Here is a 6,761-nt window from a genome sequence, read left to right as displayed (position 1 = left end):
TAGCAAAGAGTGGCTTTCTAAAATTTACTTGCTGTGGACAATTCATCTTGCATTATCACAGATACAAATGCTACTAGTGCCTGTTCTCCTTTCCAGAAATTTTAAACTCTTGGATTTCATCCTGTTCCTTAAAAGTTATTAAATTTTGGTATTAATTCTGGTGGCAGAGGCAACAGTCAGTCACTGCTGCTTGAAAACATAACAACTCATTTTGTGTTGCAGAGATACCCAGAGGTAATATAGAAGTTGAAGGAAAACATGTTGCCTTCAAACCTACAATAAAACTACTGGTGATAGAGACAGACCATGATAGAAATGGATATCCAACTCTTAGAGGAAGGTAAATGGAATAAAAAGGTATGTTTTGCCCAGAAGTTCACAGGAGCCATACACTTACCTTGAAATTTTCTGTCAAGACTGGGCACAGCACTCCAAAGAGTCTTTTATAGACCCTGGCATGCAAATGCTTTGGGTGTTTCCTTTTCCTTCTGTCAAAATATATTTTGGCACACCATCTTTGGCAAAATATTGTCTGGCAAACTTAACTAATGGCATAATTGTCATTTGATTTGACCTGATATATTTAGAAATGTTTTGCATCTTACCATTCCTGTGGATACATTTCCTATAAATAATCTGACAGGGCTATTAATATTGGGGTCTGGACTAGTCAAGGCACTTAAAGAACTTGGATGTAGGATTTATTGCTTCTTCTACTGTCTCTACAGGTAACTTAATCCTTTATCCAGATGAGATTCTTTGGCATTTCTGTACTATTACTATTCCAGATGTAAAAGCGGAAAAAATACAATGTATCTTGTACACATGGTCCTATGAATTTAGGGTTGCCTTTACAACATTAGAAAGGGAAGTTCTACAAAAGACAAATCATGATTTAATCTCCTTCAGTAATAAGTGATATATGTCATCAGTGTCAGTCATAAGTGATATATGAGAAAAATCTTTCTGGTTTCAAATAAATTGTTCACACTGTCTCATACACGCAAAACATAAAATTCTATTGCTTTTTCGCAAGTAATTTTGGATTGTGAAAAGTTGATGCTTCATTACAGAGCTGATACAGAAGAAATGTGTAATGTTTGATGACTAGCACTTTTATTAACAGGGAAACGAATCATATGAAAAATTATTTCTGTTTCTCAAACTTTAATAAAGATACTCTAAGGATTAAGACAGACAAACAGGCAAAAGTAACCTAGACCAGGAAATACCTTTGAGATGTATACTCAATAAACAAACCGTGATAGTTCCCATTTCCTCTCACACAAACATGAAGTGCTAACATGCCTTAAAGGGCTTAAACCTTTAATGAGCCAATATTCATGTGCCCATTTTCAACATATACCAAGCAATGCCCTCAACTAAGTCAGCCCTTCACAACCTACAACTCCAGATACATCCAAACCTTGCAGCCAAAGAAAACTCTACCCACAATCACACACTCAGCACACAATCTGAGATCCTCTGCACTCTGATCCATCCTCAGTCCAGCACTCCCACCCCATCACAAAGATCTTGCCCTCTTCCACATTCACACAGTTCCAGCAACAAGAGCTCTGAACACCATGCTGCCTGTACTGTAGCAGGAGAGCTACAGGCAGGTCCTGTACAATGCTGCACTCTGAGAAAGGGGGAATTTGCCAGTAGTTCCGGAGAGTTACTGGTCAAGTTCTAGGAAGTTCACTGTCACTTGAACTGCTTTAAACAGTGTCAGTTCTAAACATGCTCTTCTCCTGGTCATTGGCATTTTGATTGCTAAAAGAGATCAGAGGATAAAGATCATTAAAGAGCACAGGGGCAAGGTCAGAAAAAATGGTGCCTGTGATCCAAGGAGATCCAAGGAGATCCAGCACCAAGCAGTGGCTGGGGCATGAAGAAGCACACACTTCCTTGAAGTTCAAAACTGGAGCTCCCTGTGGGCTCCCTGGGCAGTGGTGGGGGGAGGCTGAGGGAAACACCCTTTGTCCTGCCCAGGAGGAGCCCAGAAACAACCTGTGTAAAACAGCGAGTGCAGGGGCACAGCAGAAGCCCTGTCTCTCTGGGCAATGGATTGACTGTCTCTCAGACTCCCTTGGACATACAGACCTTAGAGGACAGCACCACAGAATGGTTTGCGTTGGAAGGGACCTTAAAAGAATAATCAATCTAGTGCAAGACTGTTGCTGGGCAGGGGGATCTCTGACTGGGTGAGGTTGCTCAAAGCCCCATTCAGCTTCAGCTTGCACACTTCCAGTGATGGGGCATTCCTGTAATCTGGGGCCAGTCTGTTCCAGTGTCTCACTGGCCTTGTCTTAACAAATGCCACTCCTATATCTAACCAGAATCTCCCCTTTTCAATGCAAAACCTTCTCCCCTTGTTATATTGCCACAGGCCTTGGAGAAAGTCTTTCCCCATCTTATAGGCTGCCTTTATATATTGAAAGCTGCTCTATGGTCTCCTCAGAGCCTACTCGTCTCCAGGCTGAGCAGGCCCAACTCACTAAGCCTTTCTTCATAGGAGAGGCATTCCAGGCCTCAGATCTTTTTTTGTGACTCTGCTCTGCATCTGCTCAACCTGGTCCATGTCTTTCTTTTGCTGGGGATCCCAGAGCTGAATACAACACTATGGGTGGGATCTCAACTCTTTAAGCCTGTCAAGGTCCCTCTGGATGACATCCCACTGTTTATCAACTCAGTCACTCAGCTTGGTGGTGTCTGCAAACTTGCTGAGGGTTCACTCAGTCCTAAAACATATAGAACCATAAAACAGAATCACAGAATGTTTTTTTAGGTTGGAAGGAGGCCAGGAGATCTGTAGAGGAGAACCTAGAAATCTGCAGATGGAAGGTTCCAGAAAGAAAGGTGCAAAGGCTGCTGAACTGCTCAGGGTGCAGAACAGCTGTAGCACACAACACACTGTCCCACCTAATCCTGCACGCACCTGGAAGGTGTGGAAGAGGTTGTTCTTTGGCAGAATGTTTGGTCAAATGCTAGCAGCAGATACAACTCCACAGCACGAATGTATGGGCTATCTACCCTGTGAAGAAACTGCAGTTCAGTGCAGCTCTATCTGGAATTTCTGTGCTCAGCATGGAAGTTGGTCTCTGCATGCACAGAGCTCTGCACTGATACCTCAATCCCCAGGTACATGCCGTGGAAGTCAACATAAAGCAGTTACAGCTGTGTGGGCTGTTCTTGGTGTGGTGGAACAAAAGGATCCTTGAAAGATGATTGGAACTAATCAAGTAATAACTGGGAAGATTATTGAAAGCAAGCAAAGATGACATTGAAATAGCAGTTCCTGTGGGATTTGCAGGGTGCTGCTGTTACTGTCAGACATGATGACAGGATTAGCAGAACATACCTGTAGGGATCAGTACATCAGTGAACCAGCAGTGGACCACATGACATGGAAAATCTAGCTCCAGACTACTGTGTAGTAAGGTGGGCTTGACAGAGAGCACTGGATGCTGGATTGGCAACTATAAAAGAGCTGGGATGTAGTGTGTCACCAAAGCATCAACAATTCCTTCCTTCCTCCCTCCCTCCCTTATTTCCTATTCAGAGGGTAAATGGGATGGTGTCTCTCATGGGTGATTTTGTATAGCACTTCTTCAGTGAAAAAAATAAAGGTATATGTAAACTTCTCTCCAGTAACAGGTAGAGATGAGATTTGCTCAGCATTGAACTCAAGCATTTCCAGCAGGAACAGAGACAAACGTGTCTCTTGCATGGAAAACATCCACTGCAAGAAGTGAAGTTTTCCAATGGTGTTGTCAGTTATGCTGCATGTATATGCATACATATGGAATACAGGATCACAGAATCACAGAATATGCTGAGTTGTAATGGACCCACAAACCCTACCCAGGCCCATCCCCAAGGGTCCTACCCTGTGCCCCAGAGGATCATCCAAACCCTCCTGCAGCTCTGGCAGCCTTGGGGCTGTGCCCACTGCCCTGGGGAGCCTGTTCAGTGCCCAACCAGCCTCTGGGGGAAGAACCTTTTGCTGAGATCCAACCTGAGCCTGCCCTGACACAGCTCCAGCCATTCCCTGGGGGCTGTCCCTGGTCCCCCCAGAGCAGAGCTCAGTCCTGCCCCTCCTCTGCCCCTGCCCAGGCAGTTGGAACTGCAGGGAGGTCTCCCCTCAGTCTCCTCTTCTCCAGTTGAACACACCAAGTGCCCTCAGTGTCCTCACACAGCTTCCCCCCCAGGACCTTCCCCATCTTTGTTGCCCCCCTTTGGATGCTCTCTAAGAGCATAATTTATATACATATATATATGGATATATATCATAGAATCAAAGAATCAAAGAATCATAGAACCGTCAAGCTTGGAAGACACGTTCAAGATCACTCAGTCCAACTGTCCACACCCAGCACTACCATTGTAATTCATAAACCACTAAACCACACCACCCAGTTCCAGATTCAGATGCCTCTGGAATCCTTTGGGGGTGCTGACTCCACCAGCTCCCTGGGCAGCCTATTCCAATGTATGACCACCCTAATAGTGAATTCTTTTTCTCCAATATTTAATCTAAATCTCCCCTGTGTCAGTTTAAGGCCATTTCCTTTCTGGAACCTGCTGTCTGCAGCTGAGTTCTCCTTTAGAGATCTCCTAACCTCCTTTCCCCCTACAAATGGTCTCTTGCAACTTTTTTCCTTCTAAATCTGCATGGAAGTTGGCTCATTACCTCTCCCTGAGGCTACTCACAGTCAGTTAGGTTAACACTACTAGCTATGTACATCCATTCCTATTTGTTAGGCATTGTGAGATGTGCCACCTGACCCCGTGGGCAGTGTGACAGGGAATGCCTATCCTCCACTTGAGCAGTGTTTCTTCAGACAGTCGTCCTCTGTGTAAAAGAAGAACTCCTAGGGATGCTGGCCCAAGTTGAACAGAAGTGCCAGCACCCAAGTCCCTTAGAGGAAAACTCTTCCCTGCCCTTCCGCTAAGACATGGCTGAGTGCTGAGCCTGTTTGTTTTGCTGATGGGCAACAGTCATGTGGACTTAAATATGAAGGGTGCTCTCCTCACACCTAGCATTTCATTGCTACTCCATATAGGTGTTTGTGGGTTATTTGGTTAAGATATATCCTGTCCCAGCACAACCATGAAGAGATCTAAATGGTCCTTTGCTATCTCCTCATGCTGCTTCTCCACTCATGGACCAGTTTCTGCAGGTCTTCCCTGACCTCACAGTAGGGAAAATGAAAGTGAATTATTTTTTCCTTTAGGGAATTTGATTAACAGCTTTTCCTGTTGGTCATATTTTCTCTGTCCAGTGATGACATTCTTACATGGCTTCCTGCAGCCTGAAAAAGACAGCATCTCAGTGAAGAGGGATCAGTCTAACTGGAAAGGTAAGTGGAGTGGATGGAGGACAGATCATTAATTTGTAGGTGGGCTGCACCTGAGTGGGTGCCCAAGTCTCCCAGTTCCTCAGACCTCTTATGTTCTCAGCTGACTTCTCTGGAAGCAATTGCGGCTGCTGGGTGATGGGTCTTGGCTGAGAAGACAACACTGAATGCACTTTCCATTGGACAGGAAAGCAACTGGACAGCTCCTGCTACAGGGTGGGTGAGGAGCAGAACAGGCCTCTTGAGTAAGAACAGGGAAGGAAAGGGTCAGAAATGAAGCAATGATGGTGACGTTACCAGGTAGCAGAGCAGCCTTAGTGTTGAGGTGCTCTAGCAGTGCTTGCATTCCTGTCCTGAGGAGATTCCCTGCTCACCCCAATAAAGACTGCTGGGAACACACCTTTCTCTCCATAAGGTTTGTAGCTCAAGGTCTGAAATTAACCCAAGGGGCAGGACATTATTTGAGCTCTAAACGAGGTCAAAGAAGGTCTTAACCCCCCAATAAACAATGCTGAAAAGCGGGTAACAACAGATGAGGAGATGGCTGAGGTACTCAACAACTATTTTGCCTCAGTCTTCACTAGCAATCTCTCTCCCCACCCCTCCTGGGGGGATGGATGGCAGGATGGGGACTGGGGGAGCAAAGTCCTCCCACAAAGATCAAGTTTGTGACCGTGTGAGTAACCTGAACCTACACAAGTCTCTGGGACCTGATGAGATGTTTCCCAGAGTCCTGAGGGAACTGGCTGATGTAGTTGCCAAGCCACTCTCCATGATATTTGCAAAGCCATCACAGTCAGGTGAGGTCCCCAGTGACTGGAAAAAAGGAAATATTGTCCCCATCTTTAAAACGGTAGAAAGGAGGACCCTGGCAACCTGTCATCCTCACCTCTGTGCCTGGGAAGATCCTGGAACAGATCCTCCAAGAATCTCTGCTAAGGAACATGGAGGACAGAGAGGGGATTCAGCAGGACAGCCAGCACAGCTTCATCAGGGGAACATCCTGCCTGACCAACCTAGTGGCTTTCTATGATGGACTAACTACAGCGGTGGATAAGGGAAGATGTAATTTATCTGGACTTCTGTAAAGCCTTTCACACAGTCCCCCACACCAGAGAGATGGATTTGATGAGTGGACTTTAGGTGGATTAGGAATTGGTTGGACAGTCATATCCAGAGGGTCATGGTCAATGGCTCAAAGTACTGATGGACATCAGTGACCAGTGGTGTCTCTCAGGGGCCATATTGGGACCACTGTTACTGAATATCTTCATTAATGACATAGACAAAGGGATCAAGGGCATCCTCAGCATATTCCTGGAGTTCCAGAGGGATTCATAGAACAGAGCAGCTGTATTGAGATTCTCTGACAAAACTGTCAGTGTAATAGATTTCCAA

The sequence above is a fragment of the Myiozetetes cayanensis genome, unplaced genomic scaffold (assembly GCF_022539395.1).
Source record: "Myiozetetes cayanensis isolate MyiCay16 unplaced genomic scaffold, myiCay2020 scf22, whole genome shotgun sequence".
Taxonomy (NCBI): Eukaryota; Metazoa; Chordata; class Aves; order Passeriformes; family Tyrannidae; genus Myiozetetes; species Myiozetetes cayanensis.
Note: the sequence above shows the minus strand (reverse complement) of the source record.